At 42.4% G+C, this 23,996-nt stretch overlaps 1 protein-coding gene and 1 pseudogene across 3 annotated transcripts in view; both read left to right on the forward strand.

Annotated features, from left to right (window-relative positions):
• The first annotated feature begins 453 nt into the window (after window positions 1-453).
• The window catches only part of LOC148109073 (uncharacterized), a 31,620-nt pseudogene continuing 8,077 nt past the window's right edge, over window positions 454-23,996 (forward strand).
• IL15 (interleukin 15) overlaps window positions 1,104-23,996 on the forward strand; it is a 76,057-nt gene continuing 53,164 nt past the window's right edge. For 2 of the 3 annotated variants that reach the window (XM_045798927.2, XM_045798928.2), the window contains exon 1: window positions 1,283-1,769. The gene's annotated coding sequence lies outside the window, so the exon portion shown is untranslated. Of the gene's footprint in view, window positions 1,241-1,282; window positions 1,770-23,996 lie in introns of those variants that run through there. The other variant, XM_087866469.1, reaches the window with a different exon arrangement.

Here is a 23,996-nt window from a genome sequence, read left to right on the forward strand (position 1 = left end):
TACATTTTTATATATCACCTTGTTTGTTGACCGTGACTATCTAGAGATCAACTTTTTCATAAAAATATGAAATTATTTTAGGTGGATTTTTATGCATATTTAATATTTAAATCACTTCTATTATTTTTCTGTTTTTTTTCTTAACACATAGTAATTGTAAAGAAAATGTAGTTAAATGTTTACTAAACGCCAGGGAGCCATATCATTTTTTCTGTGACATAACTGGAAAATTTGGGGAAGTACCTTCCATGAGGGATTTTCGGTGATTCACATGTGTTCAAGGTTCTTCAAAGTGTTTTCAAAACCGGGCACAAGGACTTCTTTGCTGACTCTGTGTGGCATAAGGATCGCTCAGCTTCAAAGAATTTAGTCCCTTCTTTCAATTGTAAAATACTCTAATAACATTTCACAGGGTCCTATTTCATGGGGCCGTGTTCAGTGTTTACACTCCAGATGCACTCCACTGGAAAGGTGAGCGGCTCATTTCTGCCAGTTCACCCTCCGCGCTAGCTGCCTTGGACAAAGTAGTCAACCAGGCGTCTTAATCCGTCTTCTCCAGTAAGACTTCACCTGAGCCTGCCTTCTTCCAGCCTGCGCTGCGGGCAGGGGGAGGGGTGGGGGTTGGTGTGGAGTAGCCGCCCAGCCCAGCCCGATCCTACTACACTTTTTTTCCCTTGGCTCTGGGCCCCTTGGATGCGCAACCACGCGCCCAGATCTCCAGGACTCTCCGGGGAAGTCTCCCGCCTCAAGCCAGACTAGGGGGGTGCGGGGGGGTGGTCTCCGAGACTTCTCGCGCTTTCCCTGCAGGTGCCCTGGAAGGTACAGGCACAGGCCGAAGCCGCGGTCCGGCGTTCCTGCGCGGCGGGCCGGCGCTCCCTGACCTCCTCCTCCCTCTAGGTTCTGCGCCCCCGGACTTGGCAGTGGCAGAAACCTGCGGAGCGTCCCAGCCCAGGGGCGGGGAGCTGCGACACCTGGGGCAGTCCTTCAGGGTCTGCTGCCACCTCCCCCTCCCCCAGCCTCCGCTGGGGATGTTTATCTTGCCCTCTGCTCCTTGCTCTTTTCTCTTTCACTTTTCTTTTCGCTGGGGGTTGGGACTCCCTGGGTTCAGGGCGCCCGGGGGAACCCCGGCTGACTGGCTCTTTGCAGTCGAAGCCCATCTCCGGGGAAGGGAGCCGGGTGGCAGCGCCTGTCCGGCTGCGCCGCTTGCCGCCCCCAGCCCTGCAGCCCGGACTCGATGGAGGTAGAGTTCTGCTTCTCCGCTCTGGGAGGGGAGGTGGTGGTGGTTGAAAAGGCGATGGAATTTTCCCCGAAAGCCTACGCCTCGGGCCTCTCCCAGCTTCGGGCGGACCCACCCGTTTCCCGCCACCGGCTGCGGGTCGCGCCGCCCCGCCCTCTCACGGGGAACACTCGACCGCGACTTCAGTTTTCGGTTGCACTACGCACAGAGGTTTTTCCCCTTCTGACCCTTTATTCCTCCCGTGCGCTCCGCTCGCCATCCTCGGCTCCCAGAGGTGCGCAGCTTGCTCGTCCGCGGGCGGGTCCCGCGCGGCTCCTCCGCGCGCTCGGTCTTTCGGTGTTGCAGGCAGCGGAGCGGCGGGAGGCAGCGCCCGGCGCCGGGCTCTCCTCTTCGCTGACTCTGCAGCTGACCCGCGGAGAGCGAGGGACGTGCGTGTCTGGCCGCCCCTGCCAAGCGGCCGGTTTCCGAGAAGACGCGGTCTGGCAGCACGGAGCGCTGTTTTGCACCTCACCGAGCTCAGAGTTCAAGAAAGGTACCGCAGCACCGGGCTGCTTCCCCGCCCCCTCCCAAACTCCCTGTCAGTCGGCGCAAAGGTGTGTAGGACCCTGCGCGTCTGTCGCTACCTTTGTTTGCAAAAATCCAGTTACCCTCCCCTTCTTTGATGAGGACCCTTGTCCTCCTAGGGAGAGGAACTTGCAGAAATGGTTACTGCTGGGCAATCAGGCCTGGGTCTGTATTCTTAGTTCCAAGCCTGGACAAGTCACTCATCTCTTTAAAAAGCAGTATTGGAAGCTTGGAAGAGATGCAGGGGACTTTAATTGCAGTAAAATCTTTATCCAAGGTGGATTTAAATGAAAATCCGGTTGATGTTTTCCAATGTTATTGAGATTGCATTTTGCGAATGTTTACAATTCATTTTAATTTATGTAATGCCGTGCATTTAAGATTTTGATAGCTTCAACGGATCCATAAAGCAAGGTTGTTCTTAACCGATGCGTATAACAGATTCCTAAACAGGGTGAGTCAGAAGTTTCAAAACTGGAAGTAAAGTGGTTGTCGCTAGCTTTTTTTCCATTGTGTTCTTTAAAGCTACTTTCTAATGTTATGACACGGGTGATGACATCTACTTGTAACTGATAGGCATCCTCATCTTGTCAGTGTGCCTAAAGAGGTTTATTGACTCGATTGAATGAACAGGTTAGACCTGGATGGTTTGTGGCATCCTGCAGTGGGATGGCTGTGAGGTGGACTGTTCGTTCTCCTGAAAACAGCAAGGCGCAATATGGATTCAGTTTTTAAACTCCTGTTGCTTTATTGAAAAGCATTGTGGTGGGCATTGTAGACAGAGGAAGGAGATGCAAAGGAAAGAACCTGAAGATACATAAAGGAAGGGACTAAAGAAAAAAGCAATAGCCTTCTTAGTTTAAAAAGTGATGAAGAATTTAAAATTTTATGTAATTAAGTTAAGAAATCTCAAAGTTGTAAAGGTTTCTTACGGATTGTGTTTCAAGGTCACGTTCTTCCATCTCTCCCTGTGTTTTCTCCTCTCAAAGTTTTAGTCATACCTAGAATGGCCTTTCCTACAGTATCGTCTACTATGACAGTGACACAGACGAGTTAGGTTGGTCGCCGGTCCTGAACCTCTAGTAGGCAGTGCTTCCGTACTTTGCTTTTTAATTTATTATTAATCTATTAATCTGTTTATTCATTTTTATTAAGTAAGCTCTACACCCAGCGTGGGGCTCGAAGTCACTTCCCTGAGATCGAGAGTCACATGCTGTACTGATTGAACCAGCCAGGTGCCCCTTGTCATACTTTGGATTCCTTGTCCCCTGACAGTCTGGAGTGGGAACTCCAGAACCCACTTTGAAGTTGTAGTCCTGAAATTCGGAATTTTACTGCAGAGTTTGGTGGGCTTAAGTAAGAAAACGATTTGATGCTTTTCGTTTTCACCGGTGAGATTCAGATATAAATGTCAGCAGCTATATTGCAAGACATACTAGTTGTGAATGAAATACTTGTTTGTCCACTAAAATCAGTGATTTAAAGTTTGTTGAAACAGAATTTGATAGTTTAAGGATTTTAAACCCCCAAGAGGTTCTCCATCTCAGGCTGGCTGGCTCTGAGTAGATTTCAGGAAGGCGAGGATTGAAGCCCTGAAATGTTGTGTGTAAGTGGATTTTTCTTAGGAAAATATCCACAACTCTACTTAGGTTTTTAAGTGGGTCTTGAACCCAGAATAGTTTTTAGAACATTTTAAAACTTAGAAAACTGTCCTTTTCTTCATTTAGCTCTTAGAGTTTACTGTTAAGTTTGTTCATTAGGTAACTATTCTTTCGAAGGTTAGTTAATGATAATACAGAGAGTTCTGTCTTTCCGCCAGCAACTTGAATTATGGGAAATAATATGAATCATAGCTAATATTTGTTGAGTTCTTATTATGTACTGGACATTGTTCCAAGTATGTATTTTTTAAAATCATCATAATAAACTTATGTGGTGGTAGAGACTGTATTATAACTGCTAAGAAAATTGAAGCATAGGGTTATTAAATAACTTTCCCAAAGTTCCAGAGCTAGTTAAGTGGTAGAACTGGGATTTGAACCCAGACAGATTTAAGATCACAGGTGTTTATGAAGAATGTTATTTCCTCCGTATAAGTATTTCCCACAATTTGGCAGTGACAACTAACCACGACTTCATTTTGACGCAGTGTTTTAATGATTGAATGTTGGTTTTCAATACTACTGCTTATATGGTACTTGCATGATTGACATCAATCATTAATTATATATTTAAAGATTAGCTCTATGATCAACTAATATTCACAGGAGTGCCCATATGTGTTTGGTTCCTTGGAGAGATTTCTTTCATGGTTCCTGCATGAAAACATTTGTCTAATTTGCATCAGTTTTTGCTGATAGAGCTTGACATGTGGATTGGAACATGTGGATTGATTTATATGGTGAATTTATCCATCTACCCATCCATTCATCCATCCAAGTAGGAAGCTGGGGCTCATGGAGAGATCAGAACAGAAGCCTTTCCCATTATATCACACTGAGGTGGTGTAGTCAACTATTTGAAAAGCTTTTTCAGAGGCTTTATGGTATGAGGGTTGGCAAGAAGCCAACTGCTTTCCTTAGTTCAATATTAGCTCTTTGGTTTACTTACACAGCGATTGTAGATTACTACATGAGGCTATTTAGATTGAATAATGCTTAAGTGCTTGCTGCTATCCTATTTGAATGGATTGAGTGGAAAAATTCCACAGGGGAGTTGAAAGAACCTTTGTGGTTTTAGCTAGTACTGCGGTATACTCACTACTAGCTATTTAATGGTGAATTTTACTAATTATTATTAATTATATTATTTTTATTTATTATTTTGCTTTATCTTTTTTTTTTTTTCCCCAAGTTACTCAGTACTGGAGTCAAATGTAGGAAATAAGAGGCTCTTGGATCTCATTTCAGTTCAGCAATGTTATTTGTACTCATTTTATATCTGGAGGCATGGTATATGTATACATGTCTTTTTCAGTGTTTTATCCCACTGTGACTCTAGTAGTGGCTTGCGGGTCATTTTTGGAAGGACCAAAATATACATATACATTTATGCATATATATGTGTGTGTGTGTGTGTGTGTACAAAATGTATATTTTGTGTATAGACCATATACAAATAGATAAAAATGTCTGAATGCCTATTAGCTCATCATGTTCTAACAACACATAGTTGCTTCTTCTCCTGATGCTAAGGTTTCTGTAAGTGCTAACAAACTGCAGAGGCGATCAGGAGAGTGACAGAAAGTATTTTGTTAAATAAAGGAATTGAAACTGAAAATGATCCTACAAGAAGAAAATATGATGGTTGTAAGTTTGGTGGGGGGAAGCTCTACTCATCACAGTGACATGGGAAAGAAGCCCTGTGACACATTCAATAATCCCTTGTAATCATTTCATTCGCACTAAGCATTTTGCTCATACGCCTTCTAATAGAAATTCGAGAAATGGAATACCCCTTGTGCACTGTTAGCTCTGACCCCTAAAATTTTCAATTTTTCTTTAATTGAACATTTTATAGTTAGAAATTTTGCAATATATTTTTTCAACTTCTGTGCTCTTCTTACGCCTCAGCAACAAAAAAGTATATACATTTAAATTTAATTTTTAAAATAATTTTGTTAAAAATTATTCTTTATGTTATTTTAAATATTAGTACACAGGTAACCAAAATAATTCATTAACTTTTGATAAGTAATTATGAGGCATAAAACTAAACTATTATTGGAAATGTATATCATAAGTGTAGGTATGGGTAGTGTTGACATCAATGCTTACCTGAAAGAAGGTTTCTCTAATACCAGTTTTTCAAATCGCCCCTTTATTTGGCACCCTGGGGAGGCAAGGCATATGGTAAGATTCTGAATGGGAGAGAGATGTGCCTTTCTTTGGTAAAATGGGTGAAGGGTAATTATGAAAGGGGAAGCGGGAAAGGAGAACTTGCCAGAAAATGCTTGCTGTTCGCACATTTCAGGCATATCACTTGTAAAAAAGAGTTCCTATGGAAATAGTGGATCTGGAAACTGGTTCCTTTAGAACTCTGTGTCCATACAGATCTTGGAAAGCTGTGGGGTTCCCCAGGGGTGCCTCTTGTTCACTTTGAAGATCTCTGATCTGGCTCAACCTGTTGCCCGCCCCCTAAGGTTGATTTGTAGATTGCCATGCCTCCTTGGGCTTAAAAGAGAGAGAGAGAGAGAGAGAGAGAGAGAGAGAGAGTGTGTGTGTGTGTGTGTGTTTGTGTTTGAAGAACTGGCAGCTGCAGAGACTTCCCACTGAGAGCAGATGGGATACAGTTTCCAGCCAGGCTTGGGTGCTTGGATAGCCTTCCCAGCCTGGGCTGCTCTTCCGTGCTAGTCCCAGTCACACTTCCCTGTGCTCTAGACACACTTGTTATTTCTGCTCACTCCTTGCCATCCTTCCTGAGCCCAGCTGAGAAAGCATTCGACCTTCATAACTTTTGCTACCCCCTTCTATTGCCCAGGTAGAATTATTTTCTCCCTTACATGAATTTATTTGGTGCTGTGATGGTTTTTGTCTCTGTAAATTTACCTTATTATGTGTGTTTCTATAGTCACATTTTGAATAAAGACAGCGTGAGCCCAGCCAAGGGTTGGTTCCATGGTTGATTTGTGTTGACTTCAGTGACAGGACACTCAGCAGTTTGACAACTAAGCAGAGGAGTGTAAAACAGGTAGGAAACCATAGAGCGAAAACGATGGTGGACTGTTATCCAAAAAACAGTATTTGGGGGAAATCAGTCTGGGGTAGGAGTTATTGAAGAAAAAACAAATTGAAGATAAGGAACCCAGCCAGAAACCCACTGCAGTCCTTCAGACTTGCAGTCTCATTCCTGTTATCTGCTCAAGAACAGAGCTCTAGTAATTCATTCTATCAATGGGTCTTTCCCATCACTATAATTTCTCCCATAAATAACAACAAAAACAACAAACGGCTGTCTTTGGCCTCACGTTGCTCTCCAGCCACCACCTGATTTTTTGGTCCCCATTTTATAGGAAAACTTTCACAGTCAGTTCTACTTTCTGTCTCCAATTCCTCTCTTCTCATGGTCTCTTGAACGAGGCAGGCTGTCCTCCCCACTGCTCCACTAAAACTGTCCTTGCCAGAGGTACCACCCCCCCCCCTTACATCCAGCGGTTTGGGCTTGATTCTCTTCCGGTGTGCTCTTTCAGCAGAGTTTTTTTCAGAGTTTTTCATTTGGCTTCCAGGCAGTCCCCCCATCTCCTGCCTGTCCTTCTGCCTCACCATCACCCATTTCAGTCTCTTCCTGGTTCCGTTTCCCTAACCTGTAAACAGAGGAGTCAGAGGGCTCAGTCCCTAGGTCCTTTCTCTGTGTCACCCACTCCCTTGGTGACCTCATCCAGCCTCGTGGTTGTTGATGCCTTCCTAGAGCGGCGGTTTCTATGTCCAGTCGTGAGCTCCCCCTGAATTCCAGACTCGTATGTACAATAGTCTACTTCGTATTCCTGAGGAGCTGTCTGGGACCCACTGGATTCCTGGCTTACCCCCCAAACTGCTTTTTCCACTGTCTCCGTCCTCTCACGTGGTGGCAGTTGCATTCTTCAAGTCGCATAGATAGTCCCTTAGTCCATCTCAGCGGTGTCTTTGCTTTTTTTTTCATACCCCACATTTTAATCTGCCACCAAATCGTTGAGCTGTCCCTTCAGAGTACATCTCACAGCTGACTTCTCGCCAGCTTCACTGCTGCCACATGGCTCCAGGCCACTTGTGTCATGCCTCGTGGTATCACTGCAACATTGGTCTCCCTGCCGCTCTGCTTGCCACCCCGCGCCCCCAGTCCGTTCTCAATGGGACACAGCAGCCAGAAAGCTTCCGTTATTTGCCCTGCCTGCATTAAACAAACAAACAAACCCACAAAACAAAAGAGCAAATTCTTAAAACAAACAAACAGAAACACCCAGAAACCACTGGGTTAACAAACAGTAATTTGTTATTTGTCATGATTCTGGCGTCTGGGCTCCATTCAGCTCCTCAGCTCTTCCTAGGCTGCTGGGGAGGAAACATTCCGGAAGGTTTCTTCATTCCTACGTCTGGCACCTCATCTGGGCTGGCTGGAAAGTTAAAGCCCCCTCCTTTGAGTCTTTCTTTCTTTTCCATAAGAACTAGCTCTTCTCAGCAGCTCAGTAGGCCACTCCCTGCTCTGAATTTGGGATCTAGGGACCTTTGCTTCCTTCCTTTTGTTACCTGGCGATGGGTTTGTGTGTGTGTGTGTGTGTGTGTGTGTGTGTGTGTGTGTGTGTTAAGTATAATTTTCTTTTAAATCTTGAAGGCTTCCTATACATTTTATTGAGGTTCACTCCGTTAGAGAAAGATGTACCCACAAGACTCTCATGACACAGCCTCTTTACTTGGGCTGTGAGGCAGAATGCTGTAGGAGAAACCCTTCAGGTTTCTCGAAGCATTTTTGTCCTGCTGCCTGGGTCTATGAGGCACAGCCCTCACCTGAGGTCTTCATGATCCATCTTCCAGCCACGCACTTGATTTGATCTTTAACCTGAGATCACATTGTACAAATAGACCTTGGATTTGAACTTTGTCCTAGACTGCTTCTTTCTTGGAGAATCTTCTGCTGTCTGGAGAGGCAAAAATGACAAAAAGTTTTGTTTTCTAACCTGGCAGGTCCTGGGTTGAACAATTTCCTCTAAATTCCATTTGAACACTTTAGTTCATCTTTCTCTTCATGTAATGAATCCTAGGCAGCTAAATGAAGCCAGTTATCACACTCAGAAATCTTAACCAGGTCCACAAGTTCATTAGATCGATTTTCTTTCTTCCATATTACTGCAGTGTTGCCAAGCATTTGGCCACAACATAGTGTCAGTTGCCCTCTTTCCAGCTTCCCGTAAGAAGTTCATCATTGCCTTTCTGACTTTCACTAAAAAGAGTAGCCTTGCTGCTGGGCAGGTGTCTACCCACCACCTGGTCTCATTTTCAATTTTAGTATCAGTTTCTCTAATTGCTGTGTAATAAACTCCTCCAAAATTTCATGGTATGAAACAAAAACCATTTTATTGGTTCAAGGTTTGGAGGTTGAGAATTTGGATGGTACATGGTGACAATGACTTATCTCCATTGCACAATGTCTGTGGTCTCAGCTGACTCTGGTTGTCCAAGGACTGTCTGAGATGGCTCAAGACATTGGGTCAGGCTGTTGGCTGGATTCTTTCATTCTCTTCCACTTGGCCTTTCCACTTGGCTAGGTTGGGCTTTCCTATAGCATGGTGGTCTCAGGGTTGTCAGACTGCTTACATAGTATCCAGCTGCGGTAAAAGAGGAAGCGGGAGCCGCAAATCCTCTCAAGGCCTGGGTATAGAATTCCCAGACTTTACATTTGTTTCATTCTATTGGAAAAAAGCAAGTTAGAAGGCCATCCCAGAGTCAGTGGGAGAGGACATAAGTCATGGTCCTCCTCTATTCAAAACCCTCCTTTGCCTTCTCATCTCACTCTAAAAGCCAAATTCCATTACAAAGATCAGTGAGGCCCTAAGTGATTTTTATCTATATTATCTTACCTACTGTTCTTCCTTTATCTCACTGTTGCAGTCACACTGACAGCCTTTCTCCTCATCACACAGACTGCTGCGTTCTTATCTGAGGGTCTTTGAACTTGCTCTTCCCCTACTTCGAGTGCTCTTCCCTCAGACCTCCCCACTCCCTTACCTCATTGGCTTGGTTCAATATCCCATTGGTGGTGAGTTTTTCCGAAGCCATGTACTTCCTCTTCCACTCACACCAGCACTGTGTTTAAACTCTCCTCCATACACCTGTAACTCTCCGACATACTACTAGGTTTATAGTACCCTATCCAAAACTCTCAGGGTCAGATACGTTTGGAGTTCAGATTTTTTTCAGTTCTTGGAAAGGTAACAGTTATGGACTGAATGGTGTGTCCCTCCCTATCCTGCCCAGAAGCCCCCATGCAAGAGAGGCTTACTCTTTTAGAAACTTTCAAACATGCGGTACAGTATTAATTATCGCTACCATGCTGTACATTACATTCCCATGACTTATTTCTTTTATAACTGGAAGTTTGTACCTTTTGACTCCGTTTACCCATTTCGCCCACTCCTCAACCCCCTGCCTCTGGCAACCACCCATCTGTTTTCTGTATCTATGAGTTCATTTTTTTTTTTTTTAATAATACCAGTCTTTAAAGAGTCACTTCCTCTGTGAAGTTTTCCAGGTAAAGCTCCAGCGTTACCACTTCTCAAGCCCCGTGGAAATATTGACATTTCTCCTTTGTTCTGTCCCCTCCCGATGGATACCTCTCTAATAGTAACTGCAGTATTTTATTATATTGACTTGTGTTCATATTGACTCTCCCCTGGAGTGAATGACAAAAGTGGTACCAAGGATGATAAGAACTGTGATGATGGAGTTGGAGTTGAAAGGGCTGGCTTTTGGGAAAGACCACATCCTTGTGTGCCTCGCACCTTGCCTGGCACATTAATAGACCTTTAATAATGTTATTTTTGTTGTCAGTAATCTGTCACATATGGCTGAGGGGTGAAGTGATATAGGGTTTTGAGAAAAAGGGTGTGACCAGATTTGACTGGAAATAAATCATCAGTGATCAAGTAGCTATTGGAAAACCATTCCCAGGAAATGGAAAACTATTCCCAGCGTTGGAAAACCAATACCAGCATATTGTCAGGGTCAGGAAGGGAAATAGAATTTCCCGAGGATTTAATTTGGGCCAGGCTACTGATAGACTCTTTACATTCATTTTTAGGATGATGCATATGAGCTTGTTAGCTTAGCATGAGCCTATTGAAACTAAAAAAAAAAGGAGGGGTGCTGTTTAATATTTTGTGCCAGTTTTTATTGAGGGGATAATTTATAAATTGTGAAGTAAATCCTTCAGTAAATGAAAGGAAATAGAAACAAGAAACTCCCTATTCTCTAAATTTCTTCAAGTAGAAATTTTTTCATTTTCTTAATTCTATTTGCCAAGTATTTTGAAAAAAAATTCAAAATACAAAAAAGATGAAAAAAAATTTGTAAAAATGGTAGTACTGTTAATATTTTATTTAGTGCTCCTTCTCCTGGGAATCCAAGGAAACAAATACATAGACATAACAACTTTATTTTGTCACTTTAAAATTTGAGGTAACCCCAAATGTCAGATTTTTAAGACTCTATATTTTATATCATTAGACTTTACCCCCCGGGAAGCAAGATACTCTTCTCACTGTCTTGTGAAGGACCTCTAAAACTTCAGACGTATGGCTTTATGATGGCTGATTTAGATTTGCTCTTGAGGTATCTCTCGTCTAAACCTTGACCTCTCTTAATTCAAGACACATTACTCTTAGCCTCTGCAGTTTGTGAAGTACTAGCTCCCAGGCTATGCTTTTGAATCAAGTAGGGTTACAAGGGACCGGAAACCTTCCTAAAAATAGCAGGTCTTTATTGAGCACTTTTTCAGTGCATGGCTCTTTGCCAAGTGCTCTGAGGGACAAACAGCTGAACCAAACATCACTCCTTTCACAAACTCGTTATCTACTGGAGCAATCAATAGGGGTACCCAAGAGCTGAGTCATCCTGTATACTTACACTGAACAGCTGTCCATTCTCTAAACATGCTGCGCTTTCTGTCATTGCGGAGCATGTGGACACGCACGTCCCTCCTCGGGAATGCATGATTGCGGCCAATAGTTTTTCCTCTCCGCTTTCTTCTGACTCATCCACCTGGTCCAGGGGTTTCAGTTTCATATTGTTTTCTCGGGGAGATTTTCCCAAACTTCCAAGATTGGATCCTTGTACTTGTTTTTTTTTTTTAAATTTTATTCTATTTGAATTCAATTAATTAACAGTGCATTGTTAGTTTCAGAGGTAGAGTTCAGTGATTCGTCAGTTGCATATTAACACCCAGTGCTCGTGACATCACGTGCCCTCTGGGATCCCCTATTCCTAACTTTATTTAGTAAATATTTCAATAGTTAACATTTATTGTTGGCCACGTGCCAAGCATTTCAACTTGTGAAATCCTCGTCAACTCCTTGAGGTGCTTTTCTCACTACTTTTCAGGTGACTCAGACACACCGAGACCTTGTGCCCAGGGTCCACAGCTAAGTCTCTCCCCAAAGCCTGTGGGCTTCACCCACATGCTACCTCGCTGGAAAAACTGAGAGGCATAAAGATTAAAAGGGTGGAGATAAAATTATCATTATTTATAAGTGAAAGCCATGACAATTAACAAACTATGAAAACTAATGTGAGTTCAGCAAGACAGCCAGACGGAGTAACAAAAACTCAGTAGCATTTTTTAATACTCAATAAAACATTAGCTAACGTAACAATAAAACGCATGGCACAACCGCCCCCACCAGGAAGACATGTATCATAATCAGATAGGATTTACTTGAGCCTTGTATGGATAGTCCAATATTAGAAAATCTACAATATAATGCTAATGGATGCATACTGGAAAAGTTATTATCAAGCTTTTGGATAAGAGCTTCGTAAGATTAAAGGGGATCTTCCAAATGCGTGAATGAATGAATGATATCTGCTAAATAATCTCTAGTAAATGTCATTCTTTAATGATTTTATTTATTTATTTGAGAGAGAGAACACGAGTGAGAGAGAGAGAGAGAGAGAGATCATGAGCAGGGGAGAGGGAGGGAGAAGCAGGCTCTCCGCTGAGCAGGGAGCCCGACTCTGGGCTCGATTCCAGGACCCTGAGATCATGACCTGAGCCAAAGTCAGATGCTTAACCGGCTGAGCCACCCAGGCACCCCTAATAAATGTTATTCATAATAAAGAACTTTAAAAAGCATTTCCTTCGGTTTGGGAGAATGATGAGGATGTCAGTATCCGCGCAACTATTTAACGGAGTACTGAAAACAAAGGTAATGGCTGCTCATTTTTCCTGAGTACTTACTATGCGCATCAAGCAGTATTCTAAGTGCTTCGTAGGTTTTGCTTATTTAAACGACAGTAAACGTTAAATTCTTCACTTATCTTTGCTTCCTATATCTTTTCGCTTTCTCCAAAAATTACTTCAAATGGGCCTTAAAGGGTGAATTTTTCTGACGTCTTATATGCCTGTGAATATATTAATTTTGCCTTCACATGTAAATAAGGGTTCACCCAGATATTTAATTCTAGGTACAAAGTTATGTTTTCTTCAACATTGTGGGGACTCTGCTTCATTATCTTGCATCTGTTGTTTCTTTCAAGAAGTGTGATGTCATTCTGACCCTGTCTGCTTTCACTCTAATGAATACGGTTGAAGTTTCCTTTGGCTTGTATTTTTTTTTAACATTCCAGTATACTTACCATACAGTGTTAATATGAGTTTCAGGTGTACAATATAGTGATTCTGCAGTTCTATACGTTACTCAGTGCTCATCATGGTAAGTGTACTCTTAATCCCCTTCTCTTGTTTGCACCCCTCTCTGTTCGTTCTCTATAATTAAGAGTCTGATTTTTTTGTTTGTTTGTTTCTCTTTCTTCTTTGTTCATTTATTTTATTTCTTAAATTCCACGTATGCGTGAGATCATAGGGTGTTTGTCTTTCTCTGACGGACGTATTTCACTTAGCATAATACTCTCTAGCTCCATCCATGTTGTTGCAAATGGCAAGATTTCATTCATTTTTATGGCTGAATAATATTCCATTCTATAAATATGTCATGTCTTCTTTATGCAGTCATCTATCAATGGACACTGCATTGCTTCCATAATTTGGCTATTCTAAATAATGCTGCAATAAACATTGGGGGTGCATCTATCTTTTCAAATTAGTGTTTTTGTATTGGAATTACTGGATCGTATGGTAATTCTAGTTTTAATTTTTTGAAGAACCTCCGTACTGTTTTCCACAGTGGCTGCACCACTTTGCATTCCCACCAACGGTGCAAGAAGGTTCCTTTTTCTCCACACCCTCACCAGCACTTGTTGTTTCTTGTGTTTTTTATTTTAGTCATTCGGAAAGGTGTGAGGTGATAGCTCACTGTGGTTTTGATTTGCATTTCCCCGATGATGAGTGATGTTGAGCATCTTTTCACGTGTCTGTTGGCCATCTGGATGTCTTCTTTGGAGGGCTTGAATCTTTTTGGATGCCACTAAAAAATGCCTGGCTGTGAGTGGGCTGTGTTTTTAATTTACTTTCTTTGCTACTCTTACCTTCCTTATTTTGAGGTCTTATGTTTAGAATTTTGGAAGAATCTTGATTGTTATCTTTTCATCTATTGTCTAATTTTTTTTCTCAGACTGCAAGTAGACAGTTATAATTCCTACTTTCATCTTCCATCTATGCTTCATTCTTCCTTTATTCTCCCCCACCTAATTTTTAGTTTCTAATGCCTTGCAGGATATTGCCTAATCTAACAGTGCAGCTCATTCTGCCACTTTCCAGCAGTATTCATTCTGACATTTAGGCTATCTACTTAAATCTTTACTTTTATCACTTGTGGGTTTTTTAATATTTATTATACCCAGCTATTTCTTCATATTTCTTGCTCCTGATTCATATTTCTAAAAGTCCTTCTTACATTCTATCAAGTATTTTTTAGTTTTTTAAATTCTTGTTTTATCTGTTCCATTTGGCTTTTCCCATCTGGCTTACTTTTTTTTTTTTTTTTCAGTTTTGTGTCTCTGTTATAGAGATCCCACTATATATTCTTCCCTGTAAACTTCTCTTTCTTAAGTTAAGATCATCATTGGCTAACATTATCAGCCAAGAGACAAAACCCTTGACTCTAGCTTATGTCCTCCGACTGTCTGGGTGTGGGGTACGTTTCAGGTGGAAGAGCCTATGCTGTTGAACAACTGCAGAACTCTCCCACCAGTCTAATACCTTGTTCTCCAAGGCTCTCTCCCAGTCCCGTGTTCTAGGTACCCCCTCTGTCTTGCAGCAGTGATGGGAAGAGCACTTAGTTGGATCCAGGGTATGGGCTTAGGCAGCCATGTTGCCGACTTTCCAGGTTCTGAATGCCCCGCAAGCCAGGCCCAACCAGAAAGTGCCAGTCAGGTTAACACATGCAGTAAAACGAGCATCTCCTAACGGTACTTTTCAGGGAAAATAAGGGAGGAAACAGGGTACAGCAACTAGAACCTTCTTCCTCATGTCATCCTTTACTTCTGGCCCAGGCTGTCCAACTCTGGTCTGCCAAACTGAGATACAATTTCCTCCTCTCTCCCAAGGGAGTTTTTACAGTTTGGGCATTAGCTCCTGAGCATGGGTTGACATTCCACAAACCATCGTGTTTCTCTGGAACCTAGAGGGCAGATTCCTAAAGAAAAAACTAGTTGTTCTTACCAGTTCTTTATTTAATTTGGAACTGCCTGGGATTAATTATTTTCCCTTCTCCCAAGTGATTCATCCAAGAAACAGTAGGTATGTGAATATATGGTGATATTTACCATTATTATCATCCAGCCACATTGGACAAAGATCTCAAAGATCCCAGTGTAGAAACAAGAGGGGGATTGATGGTGTAGCCACAGGGTAAAGGAGATTATGAAATTTCTGTCTCCCCTTCCTCCAAGGTAGAAAGGTGTCAGGTGGGCTACTGTGGGTTAGGATGACACAGAGTTGTCATGGGTGACATGTTTACTTTAGTTGTTCTGACCCAGAAAGTAGCAATTTGGAAATAAGTAAATTGAATAATTGCAGGATTTTGCTGATGGTGCCGGTGCTGTTACAGGATAGTTGGATCTAAGGTATGAAATTAAAACAATTCAAATTCCACTAATATTGCCCTTTAGTTATGATCAATACATATCAGATTGTAAGCTCCAAGCATTTGATAACCCTTGATTTTAAGGATAAGTAGACCTGTTTTGAAATCGAAACTAATATGGAGAGGCAGCCCAAGGCATGTGCTCCCTGTAAACTGAATGAACTACTAGTGAAGATTTAAGCCGGGAAGCCAAGACAACACATGGGAAGCCCCAATTTTACCTCTTTGTGTAAAACTGGACAATGCATTTAGTTTCTCTGCACTTCTTTTCTCTTCTGGAAAATTAAGATGATTAGAGTAGAGGAATTTCCTCAGGTGTCAAATCTGATGATACTGATGATTAATATAATGTGGATAGATTTGACCATATGCTGATAAGCTACCTGTGACCTTAATAGATGTACTTAGACACTGGGAAGGACTTTGGACACCTTCCAGTCTAGTTTCTTTATTTTAAAGATAAAGACATTGAGGTTAAGAGACACAATGTACCTTGCTAAGGTCACATAGCTGTCTAAGGACAGAACCAAGACCAGGGCTGGGTTCTCTAGGCTTTTAGTCGATTCTGTGGTTTTGGTAAGATTAGGGAGGCTCCCACATTTTTATCAAGGAGACTTCAGTCTAATGTTGTGTAAACCGTAGTTTTGGAAATTGCAACATTTTAATGATGAATAGTTTGTCAAGACAGTAGTCTGCATGGCGTCTGGTAAAAGAAAAGATAGTGAACACCACTGCTGTTGTTTACACAAGTCCAAAGAGAGAAATTCTGTGTCTATAGAAATGAATGTCTGTGGTCCCAGCACATCGTCGTGTCACTCTTAATGGCGGTTGCCTAGAAGGCTGTGTTCTGTCTGAATGGAGATTATTTTCTATGCTGTTTTCTATTCCTGATGATATATCCTACAAGGCTTGTGGTTTCGTTTGCTCCCATTCCACGTTGGTCAAAAATCTTCTCGTTAGTAATTTGGTCACTGAAGTTAATAGGACAGCCTCTGTTAGGTGGGGATGGGATGGCTCTGGCGCAAAAAGCGGCCCCTTACTCTGTCTCTCTATAAGCCCCACTGAAAGGGATAAAAGAGAAACAAACAAACAAAACAAAACAAAAGCTTCAAAAGAAATGTGACATTTTAGGCCACAAAAAGGCAGCCACTTGGGGGTATTCTGTACAAACTCCGCCAACAGAAAGGGTTGGAATTTGAAATGCTGTTGACAAGTGTGTAAGCCCATAGAAGGAATGGGGCACACTACGTTTTTGAGGAGGTCTGTATTACCATTTTTCTCTGCACACAAGCTGAGGAGCATGAAAGAGTTGATAAAAAGCAGAGAAAAAGGAAAAGCAAAGGTTAGAAAAGAATGAAGGAATGGCCATCTATTCACAGTAGTAGTTTTGGTAACTAGTATTTAAATAAGAATATTTTGTGAGACCCGGGAAAGAGGAGATAAAGAACTGCAACAGCTGATGAATGTCCTAATCTAGGGTCAGGCATTCTGTTAGCTGTGTCCCAGGTGACTGCACGCAGGCCTGGTGCAGAGGGAAGGGCCAGCAGTGCCGTCAAAGGTAGACAAGTGCTGCGTCCAGCCCAGGGATAAGGAGGCCAGCAGCCACATGGGCCACCGTAGAGCTCAAGGGTCCGAGCACTCTGCCCATTGCAAGTACATTTTATGAATGGAGACAGTCTGCCTCTTACCAGTTTTTTTTTCCCCCAAAGATTTTATTTATGTATTTGAGAGACAGAACGAGAGAACACCCTCTGGGTGAATAGCAGAGGGAGAAGCAGGCTCCCTGCTGAGCTTGGAGCCCGATGTGGGACTCCATCCCTGGACTCCAGGATCAAGATCTGAGCTGAAGTCAGACTCTTCACCGGCTGAGCCATTCAGGCGCCCAACCTCTCAGTTTTCTTTTTCTTTTTTTAAGATTTTATTTTATTTATGTGACAGAGAGACAGCCAGAGAGAGAGGGAACACAAGCAGGGGGAGTGGGAGGGGAAGAAACAGGCTTCTAGCGGAGGAGCCTGATGTGGGGCTCGATCCCGGAACGCTGGGATCACGCCCTGAGCCAAAGGCAGACGCTAACGACTGCGCCACCCAGGCGCCCCCTCTTAACAGTTTTCTAAGCACTACTGCTTTGCTGTGGAGACTTGAGAAGTTCAGGTTACTCTTGAGGAAGGAGCCCAGCAATGCTTTAGAAACAAGACGTTTGGGACGACTACAGCAAATTTGTGACCACATTCTGGTGTTCAGAATAAATTACTTGATGCAGCTCATAACCAGCTGGGTATTTGGAATGGGAGAGACCAAAGGCCTAATCAGCCAGAAAAAAATGAAACATTAGAGGAGCGAGAGCCAGCTCTGGTGAGACTGCCTGGAGACGGGGCTGAGAGACTATGGGCCTGGAGTGCATCTGTATTTAATATACAAGATCTACTTTGCCTTAGACTCTTTTACTTAATGATCAGTGTTATTTCTGGGGACTGTGGTCATCTTACCTCTTTGCTTCTGTAAGGGATTGGTGAGAAGCCAAAGGAACGTTTGAATCCAGGCCACCAGGAGATGTGCTGTATAATTAAGCTGTCTTTTCCCTGATAGGTCACTATCGGCAGGTAATAAGAAGTGTGCGTCATTGTAAGTTGTCATGCGGCATTTCATTCTGCAAGCAGATAAGCCGTCTTCTGTGCCAGCACTGAGCAGTCACGTGGTGCCATCATGGCCGCTATAAATCACAACATACACTTTAATAGTTAAACAATTACCTGTACTGACAGTCCTGGAAAATTGGCTAGTAATAATTGGCTGAGTTTTATGGTGAAGAATACTTTTTATATAGGTCTTTTTATATAAATACCCAAAGACTTCAAAAGAAGAACCCTCATTTAACACACACACATGAGCAATTTTTGGTTTTTTGGCTTGTTTATCTTTAACTGCAAATGTTTGAAGGGTCAGAAAGTCACCAGAATAGCTTTCCTATATATGTGTTTCGAGTTCAAAGTGATATATATTTAGTATTCCTATTATAATATATGAAGATATACCACACAGTAGCACTGAAGAGACCAAAACTGGCTACTAGTAAATTCAGGTCTATCTGGCTTTCTGTTGTTGGAAGCCACAGACTAGCGAGGGAATGGCTTGGCCTCTGGGATTAAAGGAAAATATTCCTTGATTTTTGAAGGGCCAAAGCTACGAGTCTTCTTTCGCTTCTTTTTCCTTTCCCTTGGTATTGTTCCTTGGCCATTCTTCTCGATTTCTCTCTCTCCTCTCATCATGATTTATGTTCTTCAAAATTTAATTCACATTTACCAGCTATAAAAACCTCACCGTGACTGACCCAGCTGCCTCTTCCCCTTCGGTTTTGCTGGACTAGACTTTGGTCTTTATGTGGCAAAGTATGACAGATGCCTTCTTTGTGAGAATTTCAAAATCATATCCCACTAGGCCATTGCAGTCCAAAGTATGAAAATATTTGTTTCCAGGATTTGACCCAATAAAGAGCTCACACCAGAATGCAAATTCACCACACCACTAGCACACGTCTTTACTTCACCCAACATTGTTTCTTCACAAGTCTTTCCTGAAGAAGGAATTCGTGTAAGCTTTATTCTCTGGAGACTGGTACTTTAATAACTGATAGTGAGGGTGATGATGACCGGTTCGTGGTGAGGTGTCACATTCACGGTTGGTAATCACAGAGAAGTAACAGCTTCGAGTGCTCACTGTGTGCCTGGGCCTGTTCTGTGTAGTTTTCACGAATGAACTCACTTGACCCTTACAATGACCCGGTGAGGGGAGGCACTATCATTTTCCCCATTGTACAGATGAAGAAACTGAGGCCTGGGGAGATTGGTTAGTCTCCACTAAACCTTATTGTCAGTTATAGTGGCTCAATTGGAACTCAGCCAGACAGGACCGAAACCACAGTCTCTGCTATGCCTGCATCAGTGCTGTCCAAAAGAAGTTTTTGCAGTGGTGAGAATGTTCTCCGTCTGCTGTGTCCACTGAAGTAACCCCAAACCGTATGTGGCTTTTGAGCCCTGGAAACGTGGCTAGCTCAACTGAGAAAGTGAATTTTTAATTTAATTTTATTGTAATTAATTTACATTTATATTTAAATAGCCACATATGGCTAGTGGCTGCTGTATTGGACAGCCTAGCTCCGGACACTTTTCAGGTGTTGCTGACTGAAGGCTAATAACAGAAAAACCAAACCAGGAAAATACATTAAAAGAATGTGCTATTCTTCCTCCATTTCTAGCGATTCCCTGGTTCTACATTAATTTTTTTTTTCATTTAATATTAAAAAAGAAAGAATGGAAAAAAGGGCTATTTTAAATCTGTTGCTGTATGGAGGCAATAGGATTCAATGAAAAAACACATGATTGACTGCCTCCCCCGGCTCGGGCAGGCTGCTAGGCTTTTGGCATTACAAATAAATGAATAGGAAGACATAGTTCCTGTCTTCAAGGAGCTCATAATCTAAGGAACTTTGTAGAGATGTTACACATTAGTTTTCCGGAGTCTCTTCAGATATAACTAGACAAAGTACTGAAGTATTTAATACTTTGCATGTTTTGTTTCTAATATTTAATTTTTTAATTTTTTAATACTTTGCATGTTTTGTTTCTAATATTTAATATTTTAATTTTTTCAAAAGGTAATCTATTCAGGTTTAAAATTCAGAGGGGACCAAGTTGCTTTTAATTCCCTTTTATGGAAACAACCACTGTTATCATTTCCTAGTTCATACTTTATAAATATTTCGTGCATGCACAAGGACACATATACATATGTTCAATCCTTTTTTTAAAAAACAAATATGTACTATGGAGTAACCTTGCTTCTTGCACTTAAAAATATATATCTTGGATACTTTTGCATACTGGTGCTTAAAGACCTTCTCATTTTTTCCTGTGGATGCATAATATTCCATTCTATGGCTCTGTCATAATTTGTTTAAGCGGTCCTCTGTGGAGATTTAAGTTATTTCCCATCTTCTGCTATTACAGGACATAGAGACATGAGTAACTTTAGCAATTATATTCTAATGTGAGCTAGAGGGAAGAGCATTCATGTTTCCCAGAGCACATTCCACCAACAGTCTCAGAAGGTGTTCAATATAAAAAGAGGGTTCTCTGGCTAAATAACTTTCTGTAACTCCTGGATATTCACTGGGGATTCATAGTGCACCTTGTTAAATTAAAAGAAATCCTGCAATAATCTATGTCAATGTAGGCCAAGTGTTTCCCAGCGTTCCATTTTCTCAAGTACTAGAATAGACTGTTTTTGTAGCTTGAGTTCCTCGGGAAGCAGACTTTGATCTAGAAACTCAAGCAGGAGGTGTACTACGGCGTGTTCCCTGGGAGGACACCTGATGGAAGTAAGCCATCTTCCTAAGGTAAGGGAGCAGGTGCAGAGGGATGCAGTTGGCCAGTGGGCCCCGTGGAGAGTGAGTGCTCTGCAGCCCAGATGGCACTTCCGGGACATTCCAACTCCTGCGAAGGAGGCCAGGCCCCCACAAGGAAGTGGTGTGATCTTGCTAGCCAGCCCCTTCCACTGGGGCGTGTCTGGGGAGAGAACCCACCCTGAGCTGTCAGCTGGCATAGTGAGGGCCTTGGTATTCACTACAGCTCTGAATAGCACCTTCACATCTTAATGGGAATGCGTTTCAATTCCTTCATAGCTTTGCTGTTCAGAGCAAGTCACTTAATTTCTTCATGACACAATTTCTCTCTATGATATATGGACACCCAGCTGCAAGTTCTTGGGAGTATCTAACATTCTTTGTTTCTAGTTCCATTTAAATAGGTGCTCATTAAAGTCCAAGGGAAGAGAGAAATTTTTCCAAACATGTATTTGTCCACATAGTGGCCCACGACCTAGCTAGGTCAGCCCTCATCTTCTGGTACTACTGCTGTGCCTTTATGGAGAAGGCACCTTGTTACAGCGTTTTTAAGAGGATGTCACTTAACCTGGGGCAGATTCTTGGGGCAAAATGGCAGGAGAACTGAGTTCGAGTTTCTTTTGTTTTTTAAAATATTTTTGTTGCGTCTTCTTAGGTGTTTCTGGAAGAAGCTACCCTCCGATCTCCCCGGGCTAGGAAACATGAGTCTGCCTTGCTACTAGGTGAAGGATTAGAAGGTCCTGAGTCCAACCAGCTTTAAACCACAGTCTTAGGTGCTCTTATTCATCCTCCCCTTTGAAGCTCAGGGGTAAACAGCTGTAGCCAAAAAGCCATAGATGTTTCTCAGGGACATTGTTTGAAAATCGGAGGGGTCTGAGTGCCCGTCCTGTGGCTTTCCATGTGTTTGCTAATTTTATTCTCCTGCCTATGCAGAATTCATCAGTTGCTCTGGCTGTCAAGGAAGCTTGTTTCCTGATAGGAGAGGAAAAAGGGTCCAAGGAATGGGCCTCGCTTAGGTGTGCCTGATAAAGTTGATGGAGCTTTATAGAGAGGATAGAAAAATATCCAAGAAGAATCTCAAAGAAGTTCTTAGGAGATGATGGAGGAGACCAGGGAAGTGGGAAGCAAAACCAGGATTAAGGGGTTGGCTGTTACATGAGTACGATGCACAGGTGGAGATGAAAAAGAAAAAAACATGCTAAGATTGATGGCTACGTCCAAGACCAACTTTGAAATTGAACATTTTTCTCAAAAACCTTAATCTTTTCTGTCAACACAAAGCTTAATAAGAATTCTTGTTATTCTTATTGTATAATAGTAATGCATCAGGTGAGAGATTGTTAAAAAGGGGGATTTGAAAGGGAATAAACTTGGAAAAGATATTGTTAGAGGATGGGAGAAAATGATGAAAATAGGAATTTGCCTTAAATAGATCCAAAGCAAATTAGTCTTTTCTGACCTATCATTGACTCTTTCCTTTTCCTCCATAACAGATGGTATCTGAGATATATTTTTGGTAACTCTGAAATGTTTCTGGAACCAGTGCCCTCATAATCCATTTGCAATGATTCATTTGCAAACTGTCAAATCCTACAGCATGCTGGTTACTTCCAATGATTTAACCGTGGAGTTCATTTAAAATCCCAGTCTCACCTTCATGCATTCTTCCAGTTCAAGTTAGACCTGTGGGACCAGTAGGGGGAAGACAGTGTGGTTCACAATTTTCATGCCTTCTAGCCTCCCGGTTGTCACTGATGGAAGCTGGGACTGAGAAGGGACATAGGGCAGAAGGACCAGAGAGCTTCTGATTTGAGGTCATTCTCTGTTGGTTGTTGCTTCTCTTCCTGGCTAACAGTAACTCATGTTGAAACCTTCTGTGGGGGAGGGTTCCAAAGTTGGGCATTTCTGTGGGACATGTGTGAATTCTTCCTCACACCGGCCCTCTCTGTGTGATTAGTCTTAACCTCTTCCTACCCTCTCAGATCCCTCCACGAGTGGGATAGCCCACCAGGTCTGATGATCTGAGTCCCTTTGCAGAGGACAGCTTTGATCCATAGCTTTGCTGAATCAAACACTGGAAATAAAATCTGATGCTTTTTTCCATTATTATTATATTTTTCCTTTGGTCAGGTAAGTTTAACAGCAAATCAGCAATCCCTTGAGCTGATATGATGTCTACCCAGGAGATGAGATGCCAGTCTGTATAGTCAGCTCAGACTACCATAACAAAATATCACACCTGGGCTTCTGGAGGCTGGGCACTCCAAGATCAAGGTGGCAGCTATTCACTTCTCTGGTGAGGACTCTTCTTGGCTTGCAGATGGCTCTCTTCTTGCTCTGTCCTTAGTGGTGGAGAGAGAGGGAGGAAATAAGGTCTCTGGTGTCTCTTCTTCTAGGGACACTAATCCCATCATGAGGACCCCACCCTTATGACCTCATTCAACCCTAATCATATCTCCAAATACCACCACAATGGGGTTAGGGCTGTGACATAAGAATTTGGGGGGAAACAATTCAGTCTGTAGCACAGTCTCTTTTATGTGTAGTCCCATAGCATTTCTCATCATTCCCTTGGCTGATGATTCTAACCATTGCCTTTCTCTTCCTTCCTGGTATTTTAGTGTTCTGTGTATGGACTCGGGAATGGTTCTTGGGGTGAACTTGGTGATCTGGAGGAGATAAAAGTAATAAGGGCTTGCTTATCTCTGCGTTAACACTGGAGCAGGCGTCTGGACCTAGCTTAAAACTCTCTTTAGAATGTGGGGCAACTTAATGCTTCTTTATCCCCCAGCACTGGGTTCTATTCACCAATTCCAGGGCAAGAGTAAAGCCACATTCAAAATCCTCTTAAAATATCATTCCTCATCCACCTTCTTGAATTCTGAGCCTCTGCGGGCAGCATTCGCTTTACTAGAGTAACACTGCTCATCCTTAAAGGCCCGCTCCAATGTCACCTTCTCCCTGAACCCTTTCCTAATCCCTCATCTTCTTCGTCTCTAGAATTAATTGTCTCACACTGTGTTTTGACATGGGCCTTTCTTTATTTTTCTATTCAAACACTAAGTGCA

Source organism: Ursus americanus, chromosome 13, assembly GCF_024610735.1.
Source record: "Ursus americanus isolate L20-20 chromosome 13, mUrsAme1.1.p, whole genome shotgun sequence".
NCBI classification, from domain to species: domain Eukaryota; kingdom Metazoa; phylum Chordata; class Mammalia; order Carnivora; family Ursidae; genus Ursus; species Ursus americanus.